The sequence below is a fragment of the Rhinichthys klamathensis genome, unplaced genomic scaffold (genome assembly GCF_029890125.1).
Source record: "Rhinichthys klamathensis goyatoka isolate OS25496 unplaced genomic scaffold, OSU_Roscu_1.1 h1tg000059l_1, whole genome shotgun sequence".
In the NCBI taxonomy this organism is placed as follows: Eukaryota; Metazoa; Chordata; class Actinopteri; order Cypriniformes; family Leuciscidae; genus Rhinichthys; species Rhinichthys klamathensis.
Genome location: NW_026606604.1, coordinates 3,191,573 through 3,219,176, shown reverse-complemented (window position 1 = coordinate 3,219,176; position 27,604 = coordinate 3,191,573). Strand labels below are relative to the sequence as shown.

General features: G+C 40.4%; 1 long non-coding RNA gene across 2 annotated transcripts; it reads left to right on the top strand.

Moving 5' to 3' along the window:
* The first annotated feature begins 11,870 nt into the window (after nt 1–11,870).
* LOC130083905 (uncharacterized) lies at nt 11,871–26,755 on the top strand. 2 transcript variants are annotated; one of them, XR_008806879.1, is made up of 5 exons: nt 11,871–12,455; nt 12,551–12,660; nt 21,394–21,512; nt 25,934–26,027; nt 26,652–26,755. It is a non-coding gene; the product is annotated as an uncharacterized LOC130083905 (long non-coding RNA). The 2 variants fall into 2 exon arrangements; XR_008806878.1 differs by having other exon boundaries at nt 26,449–26,738.
* Nucleotides 26,756–27,604: the final 849 nt, after the last annotated feature.

Below are 27,604 nucleotides of genomic sequence, written 5' to 3'. Positions count from 1 at the left end.
AACGAGTGGTTCTTTCAGTCAAAGTTGCTCTTCTATCAGCTTGAATCAGTCGGCCCATTCTCCTCTGACCTCTAGCATCAACAAGGCATTTTCGCCCACAGGACTGCCGCATGCTGGATGTTTTTCCCTTTTCACACCATTCTTTGTAAACCCTAGAAATGCTTGTGCTTGAAAATCCCAGTAACTGAGCAGATTGTGAAATGCTCAGACCGGCCCGTCTGGCACCAACAACCATGCCACGCTCAAAATTGCTTAAATCACCTTTCTTTCCCATTCTGACATTCAGTTTGGAGTTCAGGAGATTGTCTTGACCAGGACCACACCCCTAAATGCATTGAAGCAACTGCCATGTGATTGGTTGATTAGATAATTGCATTAATGAGAAATTTAACGGGTTTTCCTAATAATTCTTTAGGTGAGTATACGTTAATTTTAAGCAAAGCGTTTTTTTTTTGAAAATCGGACAAAAAAGGACAAAGGTACAATTAGCCTATAACAACCACTCACAAAACCTTAGAAACCCCAAAGCGATGCCCTGGCAACCATCCAGAACACCCTAGCATTAGTTTTGCACAGGCAAGCGCCACACACATTTATTTTTCTCCATAAAATGCAAAAATCTAGTTAATATTACAAATATTTTTTGTAGATCATGCTTTTCACGTGCACTCTAGTCTTCTGGTGATTTATCTTCGGTTAAGATTCCAGGAAGTGATCATCCACCAGAGACATCCAAAGTCTGCACAAATGCACACATTCATCTCCAGCCTGTCTCTTTTTTTATTTCTCCACTCTTTCCTATCTGTATGTTTTGGATTAGAATAATTCTTTAACCCATATCTCTGGTGAATGTGGAAGCCTCCCCATTTCCGAGCTTGCGGTGTCAATAGCTGCTGTTTAATCCTGATCCCCCGAGCACCAGAGGTTGACACATGATACAACCAAATTGTCTTTATTTCAGTGGCAGAGTGACATCCCTTCCATTCTGTTTGGCTCTTTCTAATCCATGCAGATGTGAAACCATTCAGTCTGAGGTAAAGAAAATTGACACAAATCACTTTTGGATCCGGGTGTATATGTGTGCGTGTGTGTCGCAGGGGAAGAGCAAAGACCAGGATATACAAGACAGCTTGCAACTGCATTGTCGACACTGCTTTTTCAGCGAAAAAAGAGGTTTAATATGCAAAAAGGCAGTGATGGGTGTATGTGAATATGAGAGAGAGAGAGAGAGAGAGAGAGAGAGAGAGAGAGAGAGAGAGAGAGAGATTGAGTGGTCTTACGAGCAAACAGCTATCTAAAGGTGCTTAACTCCACAAAGCTCCAAAGCACTATTCAACACCTATTCAATGCGACTGCCAAGATTAAAAACTGGCATGTAGAGAGTCGTGTCATCCTAAAGATCCTAATCTACTTTGTAAGCCTACCATAAACTACCATTTAGCTATTTACAGAAGACCTTTCTGATATTCACCTTCTTCACTTTCCTGTAATTGAACACAGAGTATCATGCCCTTATGCTGTAAAAATTGTCTCTTCAGATGGAGAAAAAAGATTCTGTGATTGGTTGCATAAAAAAATTCTAGTTGGATCAATGCTGTAGATAAGTAGTTTTGAGTGGTGACTATACAAATAGAAATAAATACATTTCTGGAGTGGAAAGGCAATGTAAATGCGGTTCCCTTTCAATACGGTTCACTCGCATTGCGTCAGTAGCTGAGAATGGGGAAAATGCGCCAAAATGGATTTTCATCCGAATTTTTCTCCTTCAAGTGCGAAAGATCATCTCCTTGCTGACTCCGAAGTGAAGAAGATAGAAGCCTTTGTGCTCGCTGTTGAAACAAGCCCCAAGCAGCGGATTAACAGCACTTCAGCAGCTTCAACTGACACGGCGCTTCTCCCCTGCGGCTATCCAATGACTCTTTAAAAACAAATTTCACTTTAAAGAGCAAATTTTAAGCAATGTTTGTTGCAAAATATTGCACCATGAGTGTGGCTCATGCAGGGCTCCCCTGTTTCCCTCGGATGAGGGATGCATCGCTTGCCTGGGATGCGCCCACGCCGAGGCTGCTCTCACAGAGACCAGCTGATCTCATGAGTCTCTCACTGTTGCGCTCGTGGTTCGCCTTCTTTAAAGAGAGTGATCCCGTCTCACACGCTCTTCCGTTCTCTTCCCCTATCGAGCCGAGACAGAAGAAACAGCGGAACCACAGAGCAGAGCAACAGGGCTGTAGTGAGCTGACGGTGGCCCAGCTCCCGCGTGTGTCACTCTCCCCTAAGCATGACGAATCTCCAGTGGTGCGTCTGGTGCGAGCGCCATGGTTTCATTTCGTGGCTCCAAGGAGGACCTTGATGACACTATGGGCCCTATCTTGCACTCAGCACAATTGACTTTGTACACCGGCGCATGTATCATTCGTATTTTGCACCCGCGCAAAGCGGGCTTTTCCCTCCACAGGCGCACGTCGGTAAACTAGGAAATGAACTTGCGCTCCCTGGGCGGTTCAGCGCAAAAAAGGAGGCGTGTTTCTGCGCAAACATTCCCTAGTGCTATTTTGCAGTTCCAGAAAACAATTCCGCCACTGACCAGAAAAAACCTAGTCTAAAGTCAGTGGCCCGTTGCGCGTTGTTCATAATGCTATTTTAAGCGCGCATACTTGGCCATAATGTAGCGGGTGCACAACACGCATACACTTTGATTCTCTCATCAACACAGATGCAGCAGTTTTTATTTTTGCAAATCATAGCCTACATTATAACAAGGAAAAATATTAACAAGGAAAACAAGGAAATTAACAAGGAAAATTAACAAGGAAATCCTTGTGGTGTCCATGAAGATGTAATTTTTTTAAGTTTTTTTCCTCCCACGCCTGTTTAAGCGACGCTGATTTGGGTGGGTTTCTCCTATCCCCATACAACGTCACTTCTCTGTCTTTCACGGTCCTGACAAGAACGTCGGTCTCCTCGGCTGTGAACCGCTCCTGGCGCGCGCCTGGTAAATCCGCCGTTATAATAGCAATCCGCCATGCAACATGCGCACCTGTTCTTAAAGGGTATGTTGGACGACGCTCTGATTGGTTTATTTCACGTTACGCCCAAACCACACCTATGAATAATGAAGCTACTTCAGACCAACCCCTTTTAGATTTGCGCCAGGCGCAAGAGGCATTTATCCCGCCGGGAAAATAGCAACAGCGCCGGGATCCGCCCACAAAGTTACTTGCGCTTTGCGCTTTGACACTTGCGTTTCAGATCGTTAAAATAGGGCCCTATGTCTCTGGCTGCCTCTGAAGCAGAGGTCTGGGCTAACTACACTTTCTACAGAGGATCAAAAGATGAATGGCTGCTTCAAGTTCCTTCTGTATTGTACTAACCTTTACTGATGCAATTAACTTACTTTAACTGTCATGGAATGTTACTACGGCAACCATTTTTTAAAGAAAGCTACATGACTAATAGCAGAACAATGGCGGCTTCAGGCCCATCCTCGATTTGAGATGCTGAACCCCGCCCTGATAAGATGGCCATTCAGAATGTTAACTTTAAAACAAATCTTGCAGATTTGCCAAGGGGATTGGTTTTTGTCAGTGGTTTCTTTGTCTTAACTTTCCGGAGTCATCAGTTGTCACGGACGCTCATCACATCATCAGACCTCTTCGTTATCATCTCATCATGCCTGTGTATTTAAGTTGTACACTTCAGCAATGGACACTCCGCCAGACCAAGCCCAAGAGGAGGCCATTCCCCTGGTGGAGTGGGCCCTCACCCCTATAGGGCACTGCAAGCCCAAATAATTGTAAGTCCACTATTGCGTCCACTATCCAATGAGATAGTCTCAGCTTCTAGCAGCCCCCTCGAGTAGCCTCTGAAGCACACAAATAGTTGCTTTGACTGCCGGAACATGCTATTTGCTGTCTGATCGGACAGCATGACAGTGGTAGCCTCTATAAATAGCCAAGGGGGTCTCCGTTCTCGCCCACTAAACAAGTTGGCATGCCACCTTCTTCTATGGGCACAGCGCAATCTTCACCCACTGAGAGAGCTACATGTGCCAGGCTTCATGAACAAAGAAGCAGAAATCCTGTCCCAGAACGGACCACCCCCGGGAGTGTGGAGACTCCACCACCTGACGGTTCGCATAATCTGGAGCATTTTCAGGTAAGCAGAGGTGGACCTCTTTGCATCAAGAGAGAACTCCCACTGTCTGATGTTCTTACCAAAGGAAAAAGATGCATTGGCCCACAGGTGGCCCTCTTTGCGCCTTTATGCCTTCCCTCCAGTAGCTCTGCTCCATCAGGTCATCATTGAGGACATTGAGCGCACTAGCATGTTCCGGGAGTCCAAGCAACTATTTGTGTGCTTCAGAGGCTACTCGAGGGGGCTGCTAGAAGCTGAGACTATCTCATTGGATAGTGGATGCAATAGTGCTGGTTTGGGCTTGCAGTGCCCTATAGGGGTGAGGGCACACTCCACCAGGGGAATGGCCTCCTCTTGGGCTTGGTCTGGCAGAGTGTCCATTGCTGAAATCTGTGCAGTGGGAGGCAGGTCCTCGTCGTCCACCTTTTCCATGTTTTACAACTTGGACGTCCCTACTTTTCAGGCACGCTTAGCCAGTCCCCAACCTGTTTTTTTTTGGTGGCATCAAACCTTTTAAGTTCCTATATTTTATGTAGCTTGCTCTGGGGCCCTTGTCACCAAGCGTCCCCAGGCTATGGGCTTGCAGGAGCACGGCGCTTTGAATTGCGTTCCCCATATGCATCAGCTACTGACGCAATGCGAGTGAACTGTATCGAAAGGGAGCGTTTCATTTACTAACACAATCTTGGTTCCCTGAGATAACTGGAATGAGCATTGCGTAGCTTGCTGTGCTACTGCACCTGCACACGAGTCAATGCTGTCGCTCCTCAGTCAGAAAATTTAGATTAAAATGGCTTTCAGCATGACTTAAAGGCAGGGTAGGTGATTTGTTCCAGAAACATTTTTTTGTTTTGCTGGTTGAAAATCTCTTCACATCCTGATAGCATACACTAAGTTAAGTGTTCTAAATGTATTTATATGTACAGTATATATCTCATCTGTGGAAGGCGTAGGACCCTATAATGTTCATCCAATCGAATGCCAATGATACAATGGCCTACCTGCCTGTCAGGTATGTATTTCCATACCTCCGTGCACCCTGTTCACGCAGACATCACACGTCATCAGCGCATTTCATGCTATGCAGAGTTAGACAGACGTAAGTCACCGAGCACCACAACTGAAACAGCAGGCACCTTTTACAGTTCCTCCTGAACCACAACAATGATCTTATGCTGCATTCACGACGACTACCATCATTTGGAAGGGATAAAAAACCTTCAATGGCAACACTATCAATGCTGACTATCAAAAAGTTGTTCATTACTATTGTTATGTTATGTGCTTTTAGACATGAGGTAGTTTAACACCTCACTTTAACTCTTGTGACGCTTTTGTTTGCTCCTTGCTGTACGCGTTCATGTGTTTTGAATGCTTTGTTGACGTTCTGAAGGGAGGGTGGGATCTTATGCTTTCAAAGCAAGCTCGCTATTGCTAGTCTCTGAAAATTACCCACTCTACCTTTAAATAGCCAATCGGCTCTGTCAGTTTTGGCGTGTTGAAAAGCCATTTATCTGTGCAGATGCACAGACGTGAACCAATAAGGCTTCAGTATTCACAGAAAAACTGAGCATTTGTAAATAAACCTGCATACAGTATGTTTTATATTTCACAATTTACAATACATTTGATCAGTTGATCTGTTCCAAAACGTGTTGCCTATGTGGGCAACATTTTAATGCGCTTTTGACATGAATTCTGGTCCAAAGGGTTGGTAATTTAATTTACCTTAATTTAGATTGTTAAAGCAAGAGAAGTCAATCTAATTATGTATTATGTTAAATCCAGATTCTGCCTACTGTTTTATGAATACTGTTAATTCAGACATACCACTTTTCACATTTTTCACACGCTATATAGTACAGAAGTATGTCTATACATGCTTCCTGAGAATCAAAAACATATACAAACATACAAATAAACATACAATCACGTTAATAAAACAGAAAGACAGTAACCGATAAAACCCATATTCAAGTTTTGGGATTATTTTCGTACATTTACTTTGTGGCGACTTTTCTTATATGTATGAAAATGAATTGTTACGAATACTTCCCTACTTCGTGATTTCGAAAGCACCTTCTCTGTTTTGTAAAGAAAAATGGCTGTCATTCACTTGTCTCTAAATGCAGCTCTTTACTTCCTTCTGGAGCTTGTGATGATGTGTCTGTGAATTTATGTGACCAATTGTCCAGTTCTGATCGATAGATCTGTAGATTCTTTTGATTTCACACTTGTGAAATCTCATTAGACTGTTGCCATAGAATAATTTCTGTGGCTTTGAGCCTTTGCAGGCGACCATGTGCAAACATTGGGAGATGACGGCTTGCATCTCAGAGCATGAATGTGGCACAGTTGTGAAAAATATGGGATATATTAACAAAAGAGCTGAGCTCGCCTTTAACATACATTAGACAAGGTCCTCTAAAGCACTCTGTAGTGCAGCAGTAATTGACACACTGTAGTCAACGCTGTGTGTGTTTCCTTCTCTCTTAATCGCCTTTCTTTAATCTCTCTTCTTGGTTTGATTCTTGCTGTCTCTCTCTTTCTGTCTCTCTCTTCCGTCTCTCTCTGTAGTTGTGCATACAGAAAGCCACTTATTGGTGATTATTCAGGAGTGGATTTGGCTGCAGAAGGGAAAGTGATTTTGCTGTGTTGGCTTTGATGAGGCAGAATAAACTGTCAAACATATGGGGGCAGGTGACAGCGTGATGGACGTAGCCAGGGCAGAGAAAATCGTACCAGATTAGCACTCCCATATTTATTAACCATCAGTAAGGGAGACTGAGAAACAGACAGGCTGGGAGGAGATATGCCTTGTCATCTACGTTGATGGAAATAGTCTTATCAGTTTACTTAAGGCTCCAAACTGAACATTTGCATTCGATACATGTTTTTACAAGACCTGAAAGTCTCACTTGAGCATATTTCCACTGTTTGTGTTGTTGACTTATAGTGGAAATAGTGTATGTATGGTACAATGACCTCATAATTTATACTGTTACATTACCTGTTTAGGTTTGTTATTTACTGAATTAGATTTGTGCATTTATTATAGGGATGATGAGTAGGGGGGTCTTCAGCACCTTCATTACTCATCAAAACCTAAAGGTCAATTGGATCTGAATTAGTTAGTTTATTTTTATTTTACCTTAACCCAGTATTGGGGCAAGATTGCTAACTTTCATGATATTCTACTTTGTTTTAAGCAACTGATTAGAAGGTCATTTTAGTTGTGGCCCATAACAATGCTAATGCTAAATGCTAGATGTTAAATTATCCAAACTGAACCTGTCTCAACCAGATTTGTTTGATTTCAACAAAGAAAGGATATTATAATGTCACACAATGTTACCCCTGTTCTGTGGGATCAGCAAATAAATCTTATACTTTAGTGGACAACATTATCTTCTCTTTCATTTCATTGCTGCAACACAGAACTGTACAACCACACACTGCTACACAGAACTGTACAACCACACACACACACACACACACACACACACATGCACACACATATATATCTTGCCCTGCACCCCCCATTAGGAGAAACAATCTAAATGTTAAACAGGTTCCCTCCTGAAGTGGTCCGCATTCCCCCTCCTTTGAGAAATTTGGCCTGTGGTGCTTTTGTCAAGTTGCCATTGTTCTGTCCGACACACATGGAAACAAAAGAACGATGTGCAATTTGGACCTAATCATAACATCTGTACTTCACTGCTATTTACATTTTCTCTATCAAGGCGGAGAAGAAATGTTAATTTTAGATGGGTCTTTTTATGAGTGGTAATTACTGTCATTAAGAACGCTCGAGAGACTCCGGGGGAGCCGGGACTGTGATGTAGTTTGACGTGTTGTATAATTAATACTGAATTAATGTCTTACTTTATGTGGCGCTGGAAGAAAGGCCCTTAACAGCTTTGAGAGGTGGCTTGTGCCGTTGTCACTGCACTGCATCCGAGACAGCACACACACACACACACACACACACACACACACACACACACTGTAAATCAGGGTGGTCTGGTCTCATCTTTTTGTTTGTGTTGATGGATTTGTCACTATGAGGGCTCACTGGTTGTTATTGTCTTGTTGGATGTAGTGTAGCTTTCTGGCACCTTCAAATTCGGACACTTGAAACATTTTGCTTCTCCTTACAAAATTGTACCATGATTTTTCTATAGTAATGTGATTTAGATTCATAGATCAAATTGTATATTTTTTACAGGGATGAGAAATGTGTTGTGGAGTCTGTGTTCCATCATAATTTGAAGAACTCAAAATGAAGATTCACTAACAAAAGGTATTTTTTTTAACATGAACATCATGCCAATGGGTGAGTCCAGATGTTCCCTGCTCCAGTACATCGAGTATGGATGTGGATAACTGTTCTTCCCTCAACGTGGAAGAAGAATTGAGGAAGCCTGTTCCACAATCTCTGTGTCTATTACTGCCAATCCTGCTTCAAATCCTCCAGTGGACATCATAGAGCCCAGCCAGCCATCAGCCATGACTTTAAAATAGATTTAGATTAATTATATTGAGTCACACCAAAGGACATATCAACTTTCCAGAGTATTTCATTTCAACTTCCCATATGTACCTATATCAAAGCACTATGGTAGTTCTGATACTGGTAACACCGCAGTCCTGAATCTTTCAAAATGAATCTTTTTCTGAAAAAGTTCTGAACGAGAAACTCAGTCTCTGTGTGTATGTGTGTGTTTTAGGAACAGAGGCGAGTGTAGCTTCCAGCTAGAGCTGAGGCGGCTTCAGAAAGCCTGTCAGAGCAGCACCCAGAGAGTGAGAACTGGGACCTACTGTTGGAGGAATTTGACTTCAGGACACAGGAGGTCACAGGTCAAACAACTACACTCTCAATTTCTGTCCTTCACATACTTTTAGATGTTCAACTCACAAACACACACTGGTCTAACACACTGTGCACCTGTGTGTGGGCTGCCCTCCAGGCCACCAACACAACCAAACCATGACATATCTGATGATTTTGGGTGTATCAAATCCTTTGGTATTAGCATGCAGTGAAATGACATATGCACAAAAACTGAACAAGCACATTTTCTCAAATAATTCTCATTATTATAATGCATATGACCATTTTTTAATTCTTATTATTCTCTTATTCTCTTCTTTAATTCTCATGATTCATTATGTAATGCACTTTTTCGTAATAAATCGTAATAAACTGATTGAATTTTATATTGCTACAGTAGGAAGTTATTTTAGTATATAATTTCATAGTTTTTATTCATATTTTGAATTAGGTTTATTTGTACATTTTCAATTTGCGTAAATTTTTTTTAGCAATTGTGTTGTGCTTTGTCATTTCTTTAAAAATATTACTGTTTATGGTTAATTTATTTTATTTCAGTTTTAGTTGTCATTTATTTCAAACGTAAAATTACTGCTTAAACTTATTTTTCAACTTTTAATTTTATGACCTATATATATATATATATATATATATATATATATATATACGTATATTGTACCTACTGTCAGGGTTATTATTGTTAACTAAAACTAATATATATTACTTAATAATAATAACCCTGACAGGTACAATTTATTACTATTAAAGATGTTGTGTATGGTGTCAAAAAGTTGCATGCCTATTCCTATATTATTATTAAATATGTTGTTGTTCCTCAGGGTAGCATGTAGGAGTGTTTATGTTCAATAAAATAAAATAATAATAAAAAAAAATTTAAAGGCTGTACAACAAATACTAAAACAATATAATATAGTACAATTTTATTATGAGAATTGTTTTTTTCTTTCTTCACCAGTAGTCAGAATTGAGGAAGAATATGCTTAATTATCATGACAATGTCCGAAAATCTTAAAGGATCTTATTCTTATATAGATTATATAGATTCTGAGATTAAATCTTAACTTGACATCTCCTTCACGTGTTTTTATGAGGTTTGCTAGGGTATTTTTGTGGAAACTATGGTACATTTTAGGGATATACATCTCTTTTCACTGATTCTGCAAGCTGCAAATTCAGTAGTCGGCTCACAACCTAGGAAGATAATGCAGCTAAACATTGAATGCTCTATTCAAAGGAATCCCTGGAAAACCTGTAAGCATCAGTTTTATGGCACTCGTTGCGTATTAGAATATAAGATCAAATGCAGGCACACATGCTGCTCTGTAACAGCGTTTCTCTGGAGATGACTGAGACGTACCTACAGGAGGTGAGATAACTGACAAACCAAATGCACATGCTGATAACTGAAATTGCTTAATCTCCATTTTAATCATCATGAGCTGCCACCACTCGGTCTCCGTTTTCTCTTTCTATCTGTCTGTTTCTTCTTCTCTTTCCCTCCCCCTCTCCCCCATTTGCTCTCTATCTTTCTCTCTCGATCTATATAATCAGCACATGGAGTGCTGGATGTAGCATATATTCACACAGTGCAGCCATGCATAGAACTGCCTCCATTAACTTAATATGCACAAGGTCCAGTGTTCATACAGCCTCTAGCCATTAGTTGGAAAATCATATAAAAACATTTGACACGTAGCTTGAGAATAGCCACATTATGGAAAAATGGAAGGAAGACAGAAGAATGAATCGCCAATTGAATTGAGTCATCATTTGAAGTTCCCCTCTCTCTTCGTGAGTGTTTCGAACTGCGTAATTCTGACAAGTGGTGTCTAGACAGGGAATGTAGTGACTGTCTCAAAGTCCTAACAGCTTCTGGAAAAATATTAGGATTGTCTACAGGAGTCATGAATCACCACGGCACACAGCAGTGCTTTATATGCACAACATATGGCTTACAGAACATTCAGAGGGGATTCTCTTTTCTTCTCCCACTTACTTTTTCACTCTTGCGCTATCTTTCAATTTCACTGTCTCAATTTTCTCTTTGCTTGCTTGTCTCTCATGCTTTCCACTGCTGAAAGGACTCCAGCATATGTTGGATTTTTGATACTGGTCTCTGGAATGAGATTGTAGGTGGGATGACTTCTTAAATATATTGTTCATGCAGAAATGAACAGTCTATCACCATCTACTCATACTCATATTGTTTGAATGTTTGAACCCTGCTGTTTAATTTGTATTTTACTGTAAAGAACAAAAAAGTTGTTTAGGAGAATGTCCAGGCTGCTTTTTTTTTAAAATATAATAATAATAAGAAATAACAAAATATTACTGTTTTTACTGTATTTTTGATCAAATAAATGCAGCCTTGAAGCATAAGAGACTTCTTCCTAGCATTTTTAAAATTTTATCGACCACAAAATTTTGAACAATAAAGTTGAAGTACAAATTGTTTGTGGCAACATAATACAAAAACACAAGAAAGTTAGATAAATTAAATAAGAGATAAACAATAAACATCTTACCGATCCCAATTTTTTTTAAACGTAGTGTGTGTGTGTGTGTGTGTGTGTGTGTGTGTGTGTGTGTGTGTGTGTGTATATATAACAACCATAAAGGAAAATAAATTATATATCTTAATTTTTTTTTTTTTTTTTTATTCTTAATGGCAGATTTTTCTTGTTTTAAGCATTTCATCAATGTCAATGTCACTTTTATTTATATAGCACTATTAAAACAACACATGTTGACCAATGTGCTTTACATCATAAAACTAAATTTAAAAAAAAGATTTATGCTTAAAAATAGGAGAAAATTGGCTTGGAGAAAAAAAAAAGTTTTTTTTTATATGTAGAAAATATTAAATAGAAATATTAGAAAGTATTTTGACATTCAATAAATTATACACTTGTCTGTCTTTTGTGTTTTAATTTTATTACTTCTGTATGTCTTTCAGCTTGGCCACTAAAAGCACTAGACCTGAGTTTGAAACTAAGAACATTTGTTCTACATTAGTCTGTGCCGTCTGCTTTTGTTTCAGGTGGGGTCTCCTGTATTTTGATTGAATCCAGATATGAACTTCGACCATTTGTGCAAAATGTTTAATACATGCATGCCTTCTAGGAGAGCCAGAGAGCAAAAAAAGAGAAAAATAACTCCAAAAGAAAGACGTTTTAAGCTGACACCAATATACGCTCTCACTGGGACTTGTTGTGCACTTGGAGCCCAGCAGAAAATCAGGATCAGGAGCTCTGTAATTGAATTCACCTGATTAGAATTCTACCCCCTCGAGAGTGCGGGAGTCTCGTGTATGGTTAGCATAATAAACAAGAAAATCTGAGACATGGGAACGCGGGAACCACTTCTTCCAAGCATACTGAATCAATTAATAGCATGTAGAAGGAAACCCTGATTATGTGAGCAGAGAGCCGGGCCAGCGAGAGAGGAGACTTGATTCTGGGCAGAGGTGGTTATTATTAGTGATGGAGAGAGTGTGTGTTCATATAGTGTGTGTATGTGTGTTTTTTGGGTGTGCTTTGATCCTGTCTCTCCCTCGCACAGCTGCAGCGGTTAAGCTTGGCCCCGGAGGAATCCCACATAGACACCGTTCACCTCTGCCAGGAGAGCACACCGCTGGTCAGCAACCTCCGTCGCTGGATCAAAGAGCAGAAGTATGTGGAGCTACCTCAACATGGACACGCTTAAATGCGCACACACCGTGTCCAGAAGTTTCTCATCCAAATTCCAAAGTTCCCAGGATTCTCACGCCCCCTTTTGTGTGTCACATGGGTACTAAGGCTTGGGAAGTGCAGTGAAAAAACGATATACTGTAAATGATTTCTTGAAATGAATGTATTTGCTCTGAAAATAATTTTTTATCCTAAAAGAGCGATTAGTCAAGGAGATTCAAAACTAAATCTTTAGAAATATTATTTTAACTAGTAAAAATAGTTAATATAATCAATATATTTTTTCCAGCTATTTCAAGAAATTAACACAAGGAAGCAGGGCATATATAATCATAAACTTAAATAGAACTAAAACACTGTTGCAAATATGCATGAATGGAAATGCATATTTTTCATATTAAACAGAACTTAAACAGTTGGGCTGGTAGTGCTTGAGACATTATTGCATGGTCATTCAGTGTTTCTTTGGGAAAAAAGGGGTATTTAGATGTAAAGTATTGCAACAGATTAAATTACAGTATTTTATTTATTTGACTAAATCAACTTACGATTGTCAAAAGACGACTTCCAGCACGCTGTCTGTACGCGCCCAAAGTGATTTGCTGAAATCAAAACGCGGACAGTGAAAGGTGAGTACTAGCCAATGACTTTGGCGCCTTGTGTTAATCCAGCCCACTGTAGAGGGTCTTCGTTTTAACGTGACTACAATTAAGTAAAACGAAATTAAATCTTATCATTATTCCTCAAAAACTATCACTCTGCTCTTTTTTTGCATGTTCCAGAAAGACTGACAAGTCTGTGAAATTATGCGGTTGCTGGCAGACAGATGAGGAAGACGTATACAATTCAATTCAAAAGGTTTATTCCAGGGCCGGCTCTGTAAATCTGGGGGCCCTGCCTTGCAGTAAATAATGGAGTATTGCCACCGCAAACCAGCAAATACAATCTAACCCCAATCTAACAAATCTTCAATAAAGTTGTTGCATATAGGCTACAGGTGTTGCTGGAGTCTCGATCTTTGAACTTTTCCCTTTTCCACACTATAAAAAGAGGGAGAAGTTGGACCAGTAATTTCTTTGCTTCATTCTAAAGTGATTTAAACATATTCTTCTTTTTTCTGCACCCGATGGATAGACTCGTTTCATTTTTGCGGTCAAATTTCCAAGTCCAGGGAAGACAACGATCTGACACGGTTGGTTGACTTAACGCAGTGGTTCTCAAACTTTTTCGGTCATTCCCCACTTTGGACAAGGGGGAATTTTCAAGCCCCACTGCCGCCATCGCCCCAACACTAATGCTAATGAAATACGCAACAAGCTTAAAATGTTCCAATTTATTGAAGTAACAAGTAGTTTCTAAATACAAACTAACTGTCTACATCAAATAACATAACAGCAAGTTCAAAAATTAAAGAAAATAAAAGTGCAGCTGTGTCATAACTTGCATGGAATTCAAAAATAGAGAAAATAAAAGTGCAGCTGTGTCAAAATGTGTATCAAGTTCAAAAATAGAAAAGAAATAAAAGTGCCACTTTGCAATCTGTTAAAAAAAGAAATGAAGAGAAATGAGATGAGAAGCAGTGTATGAGATATAAACTAATGATTAATTATTTTAATATTCCTTTGTTCCGATCAGAGCATGTGAGCGGAGAGCGCATTTCTGAATATTCCTCCGCTCGCTCATTCCGGCGCTCAGGGTCGCGCGCTCAACCCTGCTGGTTCGAAAATATGCGGAATAAGGGCTGCCTCCGACTAAGGTTTTTTTCTAGTCGACTAGAAGTTGTTTATTTAAGCCATTAGTGGACAAATCGCCCCTTTATATTGATTTAATAACTTAAATAGGCTATACAGGATAATGAGTGTTATAAAGCCGCACTCAAGCGCACAAACCGGCAAAAGTAGCCAGGCTAATGATTATGAATGTGTAAAAAATAGCAAAGAGACATTTAATTGTTTATTAATAAACTGGTGTTTTCTGCGTCGTTGCAAAGATGAAGTTGATGAAGTTGACGATGTGGACTCGCCATGAACGAATAAAGATATAAAGGCATAAAAAGTCAAATTTCCTCCCGTTGGCGCGCCGCACCTGTCACGTCTCTATTCCCCACCAGTGGGGCGCGCCCCACACTTTGAGCAGCGACGCCGGCGACTACCATCTGTAGTTAGGGGGCCCCCTAGTGGCGGCGGGGCCCTAAGCAGCCGCTTAGTTCGCTTATAGGGAGAGCCGGCTCTGGTTTATTCTCTAACAGAAAGGCAAACGGATAGCAACACACACTGAACATAGACAATACCGGACACTGAACTGAAACAGAACTGAACATATACAGATATTAATAATGGTGACTGATGAGTGCACAGCTGAACGTGATTTGTATCCGTGACAACAAATGAGTGACGTAGACAGGTGATGACAAAACATAACGAGTCCAAACTAAAGTGAATGTGACAGAACGCCCCCTCCCGTTAAGGGCGTCCTCGCGCCGTGAAGAGAAGATGAAGAGGATGAGGGGATGGTGAAGGGTTGGCACAGACAGGCAGAGGAAGGTTCTGCGGGTGGACGGACGACCGGGAGGAGGACGGACAACAAAATCCATGGTGATGATAAGGGTGGAGTGAGCCAAGGGGTGACCTTGAGCAGGGGCTGATGGATTTCCATTCAGGCCACAGCCAGGGCGGTGCCCCACGGCGGCGTTGACGGAGGGAGGAGCCATGGAGGAATGCTGATTAGGGCCGCCATGGGGCTGACGACGGCGTAGGGCGCCATGGGGCGGAGAAGACGACGGTTAGTATGGAGCCCACTGCGCAGCTGATGAGCCGAGGTGGTGGAGAGATGGTGAAGATCTTGGAGGCCGCGACGGAGTCGCAGCGATGACCTCCCGAGAGCGAGGTGGGGGTCCAGAGGTCTGAGGGAGAGTTGGAGCGACCGAGGGCGGAGGTGGAGCCTGAGGTAGGGCAGAGCACCAGAGAGGAGAGGACGGTCCACAAGTCCGCAGCGAATGTGAATTGATGTCTGACCTTGGTGGAGCCGACATGCCGAGGGAGTCCGGCGAGACTGAATGGCCGATGGTCCACACCGAGGTCGAGGGTGGCTCCTGACAGGCCCGAGGTGGTACCACGCTACTGAGAGGCAGAGGTGGTGCCGAGGGACTGAAGGTGACAGAGATGACTGGGTGGCACAGATGGCTGGAGACTGGGGGAGAGACTGAAGGCCAATGCAGAACCCCCCCCCAAAAGTGTTCTGGATAGTTTGGAGAGGGAGGGGCTAACGAGACAGGCAGATGACTGACAGGTTCAGGATTGACAGGCTCGGGCAACAAAACAGCAAAACAGGGACTAGACAAATATCTTGAGGGTGTGGGCTCATTCATCGCAGCGTCGCGCTACCTGCAGTGGGCTCAAGTCGACGATCCTCGCCGTCTGGGTTGTTCTGGCTGGGCACTGGATGGGGAGTGGGGTTGGCAGCATCCTCGGCGGTGAACGCAGATCCGCAAGACGCCAGCACCCACTCCACATATGACGCGAAGCTCCCTTCAGGCAGTTATCCGGGAAGGTGGTCAGATGGGCGAGATCTAGAAATGTTTCTAAATGTTCCTCGAGAGAGCATTCTTCCTACTCAAGGCACATGAGCTTAACTGCCGGACACTCCATGGTGCAAAGCAGGGGTGAAAACGGAACAAAAACACTGAACACGAAAAATGGAAAAGAAATAATCTTACAAACGCGTTCACTTGTTTGGTTTGGTATTCTGTCACGGGTGGTTGCTGGCAGACAGATGAGGAAGACGTATACGATTCAATTAAAAATGTTTATTCTCTAAAGATCTAACAGGAAGGCAAACAGATAGCAACACACACTGAACATAGACAATACCGGACACTGAACTGAAACAAAACTGAACATATACAGGTGTTAATGATGGTGACTGATGAGTGCACAGCTGAACGTGATTAGTGTCTGTGACAACAAATGAGTGACGTAGGCAGATGATGACAAAACATAACGAGTCCAAAGTAACTAACTAACTGATCTGACAAAACCCAATGAATTGTCTGTTGGCACGGTGTGAATTGGCCTTTTGGAACTACTTTCAATGGGCGGAGCAATAGGGTAGAAGTAACTGTCAATATTATCTAAAATGTAAGTAAATGTAAATTGCTTGATTATTGGACAACAAAGGCTTTGATGCTTGAGTGCTGTCACGAAAATCATCGTGAGTTTTCAATATATCGGCCAGCTATCATGTAAACATAAAGCCTTGCCCTCTTTCTCTAATGCGGTATACTGTAGATCACTTGCTCGTTCAAGTTTCTTTTTATTTTCTTCTCCCCATTATCCTTTTTCCCCATTTCTCTCAGCCCTCCCCTGGTTGCTATTACCGTTCATATTAAACACGTTTTCCCTCCAAGCTCATCGACAAGACCTCATTGCAAATGAGCTTCATAAAACTCAGCGCATAATTCATATCACTTTTGAATGGCGAACAATGGCTTTTTATGGTGATGTCTGAGGTAATGCTCATTGAAGGGTTATTGCCTAATGATGTGCGGCCCGGTGGCACAACAACCTTCCTAGACCACCCACATTTTGTGGTTTGTTTGAATAATAAAGAATTATATTAATTTGGCTAGTTGATTAAGAAATGTCAAAAGAAAAATATCAAAGCCCCCATGAATCCCCATGCGGCCTTTTTGAATAGCAGGGCATGCTATATTTAGAGGTCAACCTTACTTTCCGTCCTCATTTTCCAAGTCTGTACTTGGAGAAGGCACACATTTGCTATGCTTTGTTTCTCTTTGTATCTCTCTTGCTCTGATTACAACTACAGTGTTTGATTTGCAATTTAAGGCCAATCATGATACAATCAGCTCTGATGAAAGCCATTGAGTCTCGGATCATTGTTGTTACATGCAGTTTAGTAATGCTTTATCGCCCACTATTACCTTCCTGGGGTCTAAACTCCACAACATTCACACACGCTTATTGAGATCCATTTGTGCCATGTTGTTCAAAATCGAATGACGTTGCTGATCCTTCATATGATAGTTCTGCCTTTCAAATCCAAAACAATCCACGATGACCTTGTCTTCCATGTTTGTCTTTGCAGTAATATGATTCAGAGCAAAGGAATATGAATGCGGGGAAGGCCTTTGTTGACGCCTCAAGCTGAACTGCAACACCCAGCAAGTCAATTCTGAGCATTTAACACATGGAACAAGTTTCTACATCTACCTCTTGTATAAATACAAAGTGCATTGCTTGTGTTTGAGAGTTGTCAGAGTTTGCTTTGGAGATTTTGTAAGGTTTCAAGTCTCTCGACACTCTCACAGCTGCTTTTGCTGAGTCTGCAGCGAAACCCGAATTAGAAGCATTTAGTCAGTTCATGTTTAGCTATACAAGCGAAATTCTTGTGCCATTGAGTTCCAAAATGTGACAGACCACAATTCATAATGCTATGCAATTATAAATTATGTTCTCAGCATGGCCACCTGGAGGACTATTCCAAACATTTTCTGTATTTTTTTTTTTCTAGTTAACTATTGCAATGACAGAGCAACATTTTAAATAGAATCGTCTTGAGCAAGTAAGATAAACTTGATATGTTAATAGTAAACTGTAAAAATTATTTTCATGATTTGTCATCACAACTTTTAATTTTTTGTCAAATCAACTTAGATAATTAATGCGGTTCAGATAACATAATATTTTGAATTTCTATTTATTAAACCAATCTCCTTCATTGTATTAACTCAAATTTTTAATTTCAATGAATTAAAAATTCAAGGCAACAAGGTAGCTTACTTTTTAAATAAAATCAACAATCAATCTAGGTAAATCAACAATAATTTTTTACAGTGTACCTGGCATAGACTTTTGGAGGTACCTCTGTTGCCCCCATTTGGTACACTGCAAAGTAATCTATTTTTAAAAGTATTTTTGTCTAATTTTTCAAGTTTGGATTCAGGTTTGTTTGATGAACACATGAATTGGCTGCGTTGGCCAATATAAAGTGGTGCTTCATCCATCACTGTTGACAATGGACCTTGTTTACACGCAAAAGTTAGCCGAAGCTTTTCTAATATGTCTCTGCCTTAAGAGTGCATAGGGTTTCAAATAATGTGGCTTTAATATAAGTGCATTTTGTACGTATGAGTTAAAAAATATGAGTAAGAATGAGAAATCTACCAGTGCAGCAAGACAAAATACCCTTATATTCAACATAGAATATATGAAAAGATCTTAATGTTGTATTCTTTTTAGATATTTATATTGACAAACCAAAGACTAATAAAAACTCATTAAGAAATTTTCCTCAGACTAGTTTTATATGGAAGCTTGTTTCCGCCACAGAATAAAAAACTAAAAAGGTAATTGCGACTGTTTTTCTCAGAATTGTGTGATATAAACTGGCAATTGGGAATTATAAAGTCAGAATTGCAAGATATAAACTCATAATTGCAAGTTATAAAGTCAGAATTGAGAGATAAATTGCGAGTTTATATCACGATTTGGAGAAAAATTGCGAGATGTAAAAAAACCTCAGAATTGTGAGATAAAAAGAAGCAATTACTATTTTTATTTTTTATTCAGTGATAGAAACAAGCTTCCATAACTACAGGACATCTTAAATATTTTTCAAAAGGAACCCTAACCCTTTTAATTATTTTTTTTATTATTATTAGCCAAGCATTTGCACCCTATTCTATAGAAACAAATAGATAGCCTAGTTTACATTTTCAATTTTCAGCATTCATCTCATCAGATCTGCTGGTAGGAGGCTGGCTGGACGGATCAAAGAACAGAACAAGATTTTGAACGCCTCCAGCACCGACAAAGCAAACGTATATTTATCGGTTTCTGCTTTTGTTTATCCTAAACAGCTTGCGGCGTCATTCATTGTCTGAGGTTCTTTAAAAGTTGCCTTCACCTTCTCACATAAGATACACTTGAGCAAAAGACATTCAATTTACAGCTTCCTGTTAATGAATCCAAGCAGTCACTCGCTGGACAAGCTGAAGACTCTATAAAAGTTTGAGGTGCTCTCTGGTTGGCTAATGGTGTTCGTCGAGGGCTGTTCATTCACTGCTTTCTTGGCTTCGCACCATCTTGTCAATTAAGCTGAGGATTGTTTCCCGCTTTCAAACAAAATCAAAAGGCCTGAAAGCCAAGTGGTTTGTTAGTTGAATGTCGAAGCGATACTATTCTGCACCCCTCATTTAGATGGTCAAGGAATCTGACATAAAGCGCGCATGGAGCCCGTGTAAGCGTTAGAGCTTCCTGTAGTGACTCGCTCTACGCACCCTTAGCTCTCTTCACACTGCACCAAATGAATGGACGGCTCTGATGTGATCTGTGCTGTTAGCTGGGAAATGAGGATGCAGAATGGCCATTATAAGAGTGAAGAACTGTAGAAAGAAGAAATAGAGAAGAGAGAGATGAAGCTAGTCTGCTTGCACTGGAAGATGAACGTATTATGAATAATGCCTCTATTTTTCCATCCAATTCCCAATTCCATCTCTCAGCCCATTGTCGCAGTCACCCCATTACTGCTTCAGTTTTCATCCCCAAATTTGATATTGGAGAATTGATCTCATATTTATTTAAAATAAGATTATGTCTTTATTAAAACAGATTTCTTTTCTCTCGAGTCTGATCCAATGAGATGAAAGGAAATAATTGAGAACACACCCGTCTATCATGCCATCTCAAGTTCAATGTATTCTTTTACAACTTCATTTGAGTAATTAATTAACACTTGTAACCCATAAAGCATTAGTTGGGACGTTTTCTTTCCTTGTTTGTGAAGAGGAGGTCAGCATATAAATTAATGTTTTAAAGCTGTGTTCTGACAGATGCCACATGCAGGGTTGTTATACTTTATTAAACTAAAACCCATAAAAAATATTTTCATTACTTAAAATAAACATTAACTGAAATTAAAAAACTTCAAAACAACATTTCTCATTTTCATGTTCTAAAAAAAAAAATCAAATTTATGAAAACTATTTTTTTTATTATTATTATTATTTAATTATTATTGAGTTTCATTCAAGCTTATAAAAGTGAGGTGGTATGTTCCCTCTCAATTTGAATTGGCAAACTGTGTGCATCTTTTCAGATGATTATAATAATAACCCATCTGCTGAAATGCCTGGTGACTTGTGACTGAGTCCAGATGGATGATATGAAGTGCTACAAGATGGCTGATAGCACTGTAGCCATTTATCTCACTCTCATTTTAATTCTTGCTTATGTTTCATTCCTCCGTTTTTCTTTTCCCTGCTACTTTGCATGATGAAGAAATCCCAGTGTGGCATAATGTAAGACATAATCACTTTATCTGGAGCTGGTTTCAGACAAGAACATGTCCACTTTCCTCTGCCATTTCAACAAGGACAGCTGGCACAGCTCCAAAAGATAATTTTACCCCAGAGAATAGAGGATGGAGCGAGTGAGAGAGAGAATGCATGTATGCATGCCCTGCCAATCAGTTCAGCTTCTCTTTTACATGCCGTAAAGAGCAGCACATCAACACAGATTCCTAAGCCAGCCATCTCTGCTCCTAATGGACATGTTTGTGAGGAAATGAATAGCTCTTCTTTTCCATTAAGTGTATTGGAGGAATTAGTAGTTTGAGCGTAGCCACTGCAAACCATGTTATATAAAAGTTCCATCTCTAATGCATTTAACTTTTTTTCTCCCTCTTTCCTCACCATAGATGGGAATAATTTGTAACAGATGAGGCCTAAACTTTGGAGAGAGGCAGATGTCATGCTTTCTGGAATTTACATTTTCTGGAGTCAACGGCCAACTGAAGCACTCTGGCTTTAGTTCTGCGTAAGTCTGAACAATTATATGATTTTTCTTTGTCCTCCAGATGGTTGATGGGCTTTTCATTTGCCCCTGAACTCTGGCAGCTTTGTTTAATGAATCCACAGATGTTATCGCTCCATTCTGTAACTCACCTCTATGTCTTGATTTCTTCATTTCAGTGATGTCCTCACTGTGTGCTAAAAACATAATAGTCATCTCTGTAGTTAGAATGTTCTCTGCCTCAATTTAAAGAGAACATTCTTTCATCATTTATTCGCCCTAATGTCAAAACAAACCTGGGTAATACTTTGTTTTAAGGCGATGTTTCTACATGTAACCTTTTTAAATGGATGCAGATAATGAAATGGCATTTAATTGATAAGATAATAAACAGATAATGAACATTATTATTATAATTTTTTAAAATTTTGGTCTGTTCATTACAAAGCTTCAGCAAATGTTGAATAAAACCTTATGTAGCGCTTTTCAAACCCCTTTTCAGCGCTGCGCTCATTGTGTTCTGTCTTCCGTTTTTTTATTTCCACATTATGGTGGTATGATCTTATGGATTTATGAATGAACCGCTCGTTTAAAATCTTCCCGGTCTGCTAACATTTGTTATGACATCTGCTTCAAACATTACAATGCTCATGATAACTTTTGTTAACTCTACAATAAGTAAATCTACTGTACTTCACCAGCTACTTACTCTTCGGTAGCGCTGCCACGGAAATATACAGAGCTACAGCAAAAACTGAAGTTCAACACAAAATTCTAAAGATACATGCGTTCTTGTTTTTCTAGGCCTATAGCACACAACTTAAATTGGCTACTTGAATGAGTGATAAAAGTGTCTGAAATGGAAATGTATAGTATAGTATAATTTATATACTATTATATTTATTAATATTTTGAATTAGGTATAATATTTATATATTTTCGCATGCGCATTGGCTGGTACAGCCTAAAAAAATAAGCTTTTATAACGCTATTTGTGCATAAGAAACAACACTTATGGGACATTTTATGTCAGATTTTGTTGCTGAATTGAAATATGTTATTTAATTGTGAGTTCGGAAAGAAGTTTTTGAGATTTCAGGATTTCCCCATTCAAGTAGATACTATCTTGGACGCCCGAAATAGCTGCCTGGAGGCGTTGAAAATATGGCTGCCGAGTGAACAGATCTTCCTTTTTATATAAGTTGCCCCATAGATGGCTAATATTGGCTATCCAGATGCTAATCTTACAGTTTATTAGGCCAGAGAAATAGACGGTGTGAAAGATTCAGAAGCTCTAACTGTACATATGAGGAACAAATCACTGACACAAAAGTTCAGATGCTGTCCTCAATTCCCCACTTGTTTATCAAAAGTTACATTGTTCCCTCCCAGCGCTACAAAAAAAGCTATGCTAATAGTTCTCCTTACAAACTGGGTCACCTTCATCCGTCAGTAAGCGTACCTCTCAGTCACCACTTAGAAAGATCAGTACCTCTCCGTACTGAGTGTGCGGGGCGGGACTGTCAGCAACATCTGACAGATGGAGCGTTTCGTCGCGCAGCTGCGACACGTTGCGTGCTTCCCTCTGTGTGATCAAAGACACGTGATGAGTTCTGGTGTCAGGCCGCAGCGTCCCGTGGTCCCTACAGTGAGACTGGAGGAGCGCGGGGAGTTTTTGTGCCATCACCACCTGTCAGGCTGCAGCCCGGCTGATGCTTTGGATTGATTCGCTATACTGTGTGTTTGGCACTATTGATGTTTTATTAAGCTTGTCGGGAATTTCTAGGAAGCCCTGTTTGAGCATGGGTCGAGATGCTGAGGAATGTTGGCTTCCATTAGTGACTAAGACCATCGTGAGACTGTCACATCAGATCATCAGCTAAAACAGCTGAGACATGTCCCACCTCACTGTAGGCCGCAGCAGCCATGGTGTCTGGATAGTGGAAGTGGAAGGCAGTCATTTGAATCAGACTGATGATGCCTACAGTAGTTTACTTGTATGTATTGAACTTTTAATTGTGTGCTTTGCTAATGACCATTATGAACAGCTGTATAAATATTCCTGCCTAGACTGGAAAAGGACTGAACATTGATTGGGAGAATACAGTCACTATGTCAACTACATTTTTTAAACTAGTTTAATACTGCACTTTACACCCACATGCAAATATAATAAAAAAGGCAGAAAATCTACACTATGTGCAGTAAAAGTTTGGGGTCAGTAAGTTTTTTTGAATACTTTTACTCTGTATTAATTAAATTAATACAGATTAAATTGTTCAAAAGTGACAATATAGACATTTATAATCTTACAAAACAAGCTTGCTATTTCAAATAAATGCTTTCCCCCCCTTTTTTATTCATCAAAGAATCCTAACCAATTTTTTTTTTTTTTTTGAGCACTGAATCAGAAATCCTTTAAATGTTTAAAGGAACACTTCACCCATTTCAACATTAATCTTTATTGAAAGTGGGTCATATATGTAGTCGACATGTAAAAGAAATTTTGAATTTGGTGCCCTCTTGACCGAGAAAAGACAGAAAATAACTTTAGGGCGCATTTGTATGAAAGACAACAACTCCCACAATGCACCACATTGCACAGCTCCGCAAGCCACTCCCACTACTCCAGAACAGCGCAAACATCAGATAAATCACTCGTCTACAAGGCTAACGTGAGCTGCCACCAGAGTTAGAAATTCATTTCACACAAAATGTATAGTTAGTTGGCTGTGGCGAGCAGGACGAGGGACGTGAGAGCGGCGCGAGGCCGGTGGCGTGAGTGATAATGATCGACATCTGTAAGACGCACCGGTCTCTCTCGCGTCTCTCACCGAGGAGCGGACGCATAAAACGAGGAGCGACGACAGTCCAGATCGAGAGAGGAACAGGCCTGGTTTTATGGTGTGTTTTGTTTCTGTTGTGTGTGGCCAGCAGTGAGGGGCTGCTGGCTTATACTTTTGCTTTTTATTTGTTTATTTTACTATTAAAATGTTTAAATGTTCGCCGATTCCCGTCTCATTCTTCCCACAACAACGAACCCCGTTACATTGGCAAACTCATTAGCGAATTACTCCTCGTTTGTATTTCTTTCTATATGGTGAATTATTGCATGATACCTGTATGTTCCAGTCAGAACAAATGCGGTGCGACACTAGGATTGTTCACATCACAACACAAACGTCCGTGTGCTCGTCTGATCCAGAGATTTCGTCCAGGAGAAATTGCGATCGTTGAAATTCTCTGCAGCAGATGGACTCTGTCCGTAGCGCACAGCGAGAGCACACGCACCAGCAGCCCGCCTCAGCTCGAGCCAGTCCGGGCTCCTCGTCCGCTTCAGTCCGCCTCAGCGCGAGCCAGTCCGGGCTCCTGTGCTCCTCCTCAGCCTCAGCTGCTCTTCACTATACTGCGGCTCGTAAAGATAGCCACGAACACCGGATTCGAGCAGCAGAATTTCAAAATCCTCTTCTTCCATATCATGTTTAGTTTCTTCCGTCATTGTCGTAACTTCCTATCTCCACAGCGCTTGTCAGCTTAGCTTCCAAACAAGATGGCTGATATTGCTTTCTGTATCTGCAAGTGAAGTCCCACCCACTGATCTGTAATAGGTCTGTAGCGTGAGTGAGTCCCACGCCCTGAATAAATGATGAGCTTGTGTTTGTAGTCTCTACACTTTTCAATGAAATGGGACTTCCTGCTTTTTATGACGCAAAATGACGATTTTTACGTCATAAAAAGCAGGAAGTAAAACACTTAAATCCTTATTTCTCCCATCTCAGGGAAAAATAAAGGAAAAATCCACGATCATTACAATATATGACTGGGTTTCTAACAATACAAAGCTTAATGCAAATGGGTGAAGTGTTCCTTTAAATGATTTCTGAAGGACTGTGTGGGGATCGTGACACAGAGGACTGGAGTAATGAGGACTAAATTAGATTTTAAAATATATTAAAATAGAACCATGTGTATAGTAATATTTCAAAATATTAATGTTTTTACTGTGTTTTTGTTTAAAATAAATGCAGCCTTGGTGAGCATAAGAGACTTTCAAAAACATTAAAAAAATCATACCAACTCTACCGACTTTAAATCAGAAGAATATATTTGTCAATTTTTTTTTTTTTTTGGGGCCATTTGCAGTATATTTTCACATATTAATATGTTAGTTTGAATCCAAAAGGTATTAAAAACATCATCAATATATCATCAGTATGTTTGGAGATAAATTTGTAAGTTTGGTCTGACAAAACCTCTCTTTGTTCACATTCAGAGATGACCTCATCATTAGAAAGTGATATAATGCTTTATGTTACTCTAAGGGTTCCTCAATAGTATTTTAATTATCTTTGTATATCTTTATGTCCACATTTGGAAAGCTATACAGCAAGCATTCCGTGTGTGTGTGTGTGTGTGTGTGTGTGTGTGTGTTTTCTCTGCGACAGTCTTCTGCAGGCAAGCTGAGATGCCTTGGAGGAGGCACCGAAGACCCTTAAAGCAGAGGCAGATGAGAAGGAGGCCAAGCAGTCATGGTTAAAGGTAAAAGTAATCCAGCTCTGTCAGCACTGACTTCACTTATAACAACATTAAATGGGGGGGGGGGGGGGGGGGAATCTGATCTCTGTCTGATCTCTTAACTGTATCTGTTGCTGATATATTTTTTCATTTCATTTTTTAAATCCTAAGCTTTATATGTTTGCTTTGAGATATGCCAGCAAACTTGAAAAGCTGCTATATTTTTTCTCACAGTGGTTATCAGGTGAATGTCTCGACATTCAGTAAATATGTTTACATTGCCACACGCATCCTGATGATATCAGTAAATTTTGCCTTTGCATTTTTGTACAGTCTTACACCTTCTGCTGTCACATCACGAAGGTGGTGTATGATAGTGATTTCACCCCGTTGCTCATGTATAATTGGTTTAACTCATTGTGTTACATCTCACCCCATGTTACAGCACACCCCCGGTTCTTGTGTGCATATTCAAAAGAGTTAATGAGCCGCAAGGTCACAGTGCTGCCATCTACGAGGCCATCCGTCATGTCGCCTTCACTGTTCTTCGCCTGCTCCGATTGGCTGGGAGGATTCATGAGGCTTGTATTGCATTACATCACTGTTAATGCACCAAGAGTTAATGAACTTGCCTGCTCTATCACTCAGGCCATCCACAGTCACTCTTCTAATCAGCAACCACTTCTTAATCAGCTATGAGGTCGTCTGGAGGTGGACGAGTGAGTACCCAATTCTGACACACAGACATTGGTCACGAATGCATTTTACATCAATGCATGTACGTAAAACACTTCTCTCATTCCTTCACTTTCAGGTAACCAGTTATTATTCAGCCTGGCCCCTTTAAAGATATCATTTCAAACCTGTATGACTGTGACTTCGGTCAAGATTAATGATCATCTCAGGCCATGTCCACACGGACACGGGTATTTTTATAACCGGAGTTTTTCCTACAGCGTTTAAAAAATAAATCCCGTCCACACATGCTCGGTCTCTGTCTACATGAAAACGTAAAAACACGCAATCAAGCGCGGTCAAGAGCATGTCACGCCACCAGGCGGCGATATAAACCTTAACCCTAAAGCCACGTTGGCCAATCAGAAGCGCAAATCTGATGTCAAACACAGCTGATAACGGCGCACACTCTGACGTCGCAAGGCAAAAACCCCGGTTTCACTGTCTACACGACAACACTGTAACCGGCGTTTCTGAAAATCCTCACCCTGGCAGGGGTTTTCAAAAATGTTCGGTTTCAGTGCGTTTTCGTGTGGACGAACGGCCGAACCGCGTAAAAAAAGTCACGGTTATAAAAATACCCGTGTCCGTGTGGACAGGGCCTCAGATAGATAGAGATAGATAGATGGATAGATGGATAGATGGATAGATAGATAGATAGATAGACAGATAGACAGATAGATAGATAGATAGATAGATACACTGTAAAAAAATTGCTGTAATTATGCAGCTGGTTGCCAGTAACTTACTGTAGATTTAAATTGATGTATATTTACTGGCAACAGTTTGTTCAAAGTTAAATGAACATTAAACATTAACAAGTCTTTGTCTTTACAGAATAAAATTATAAAATAACAATCTAATGC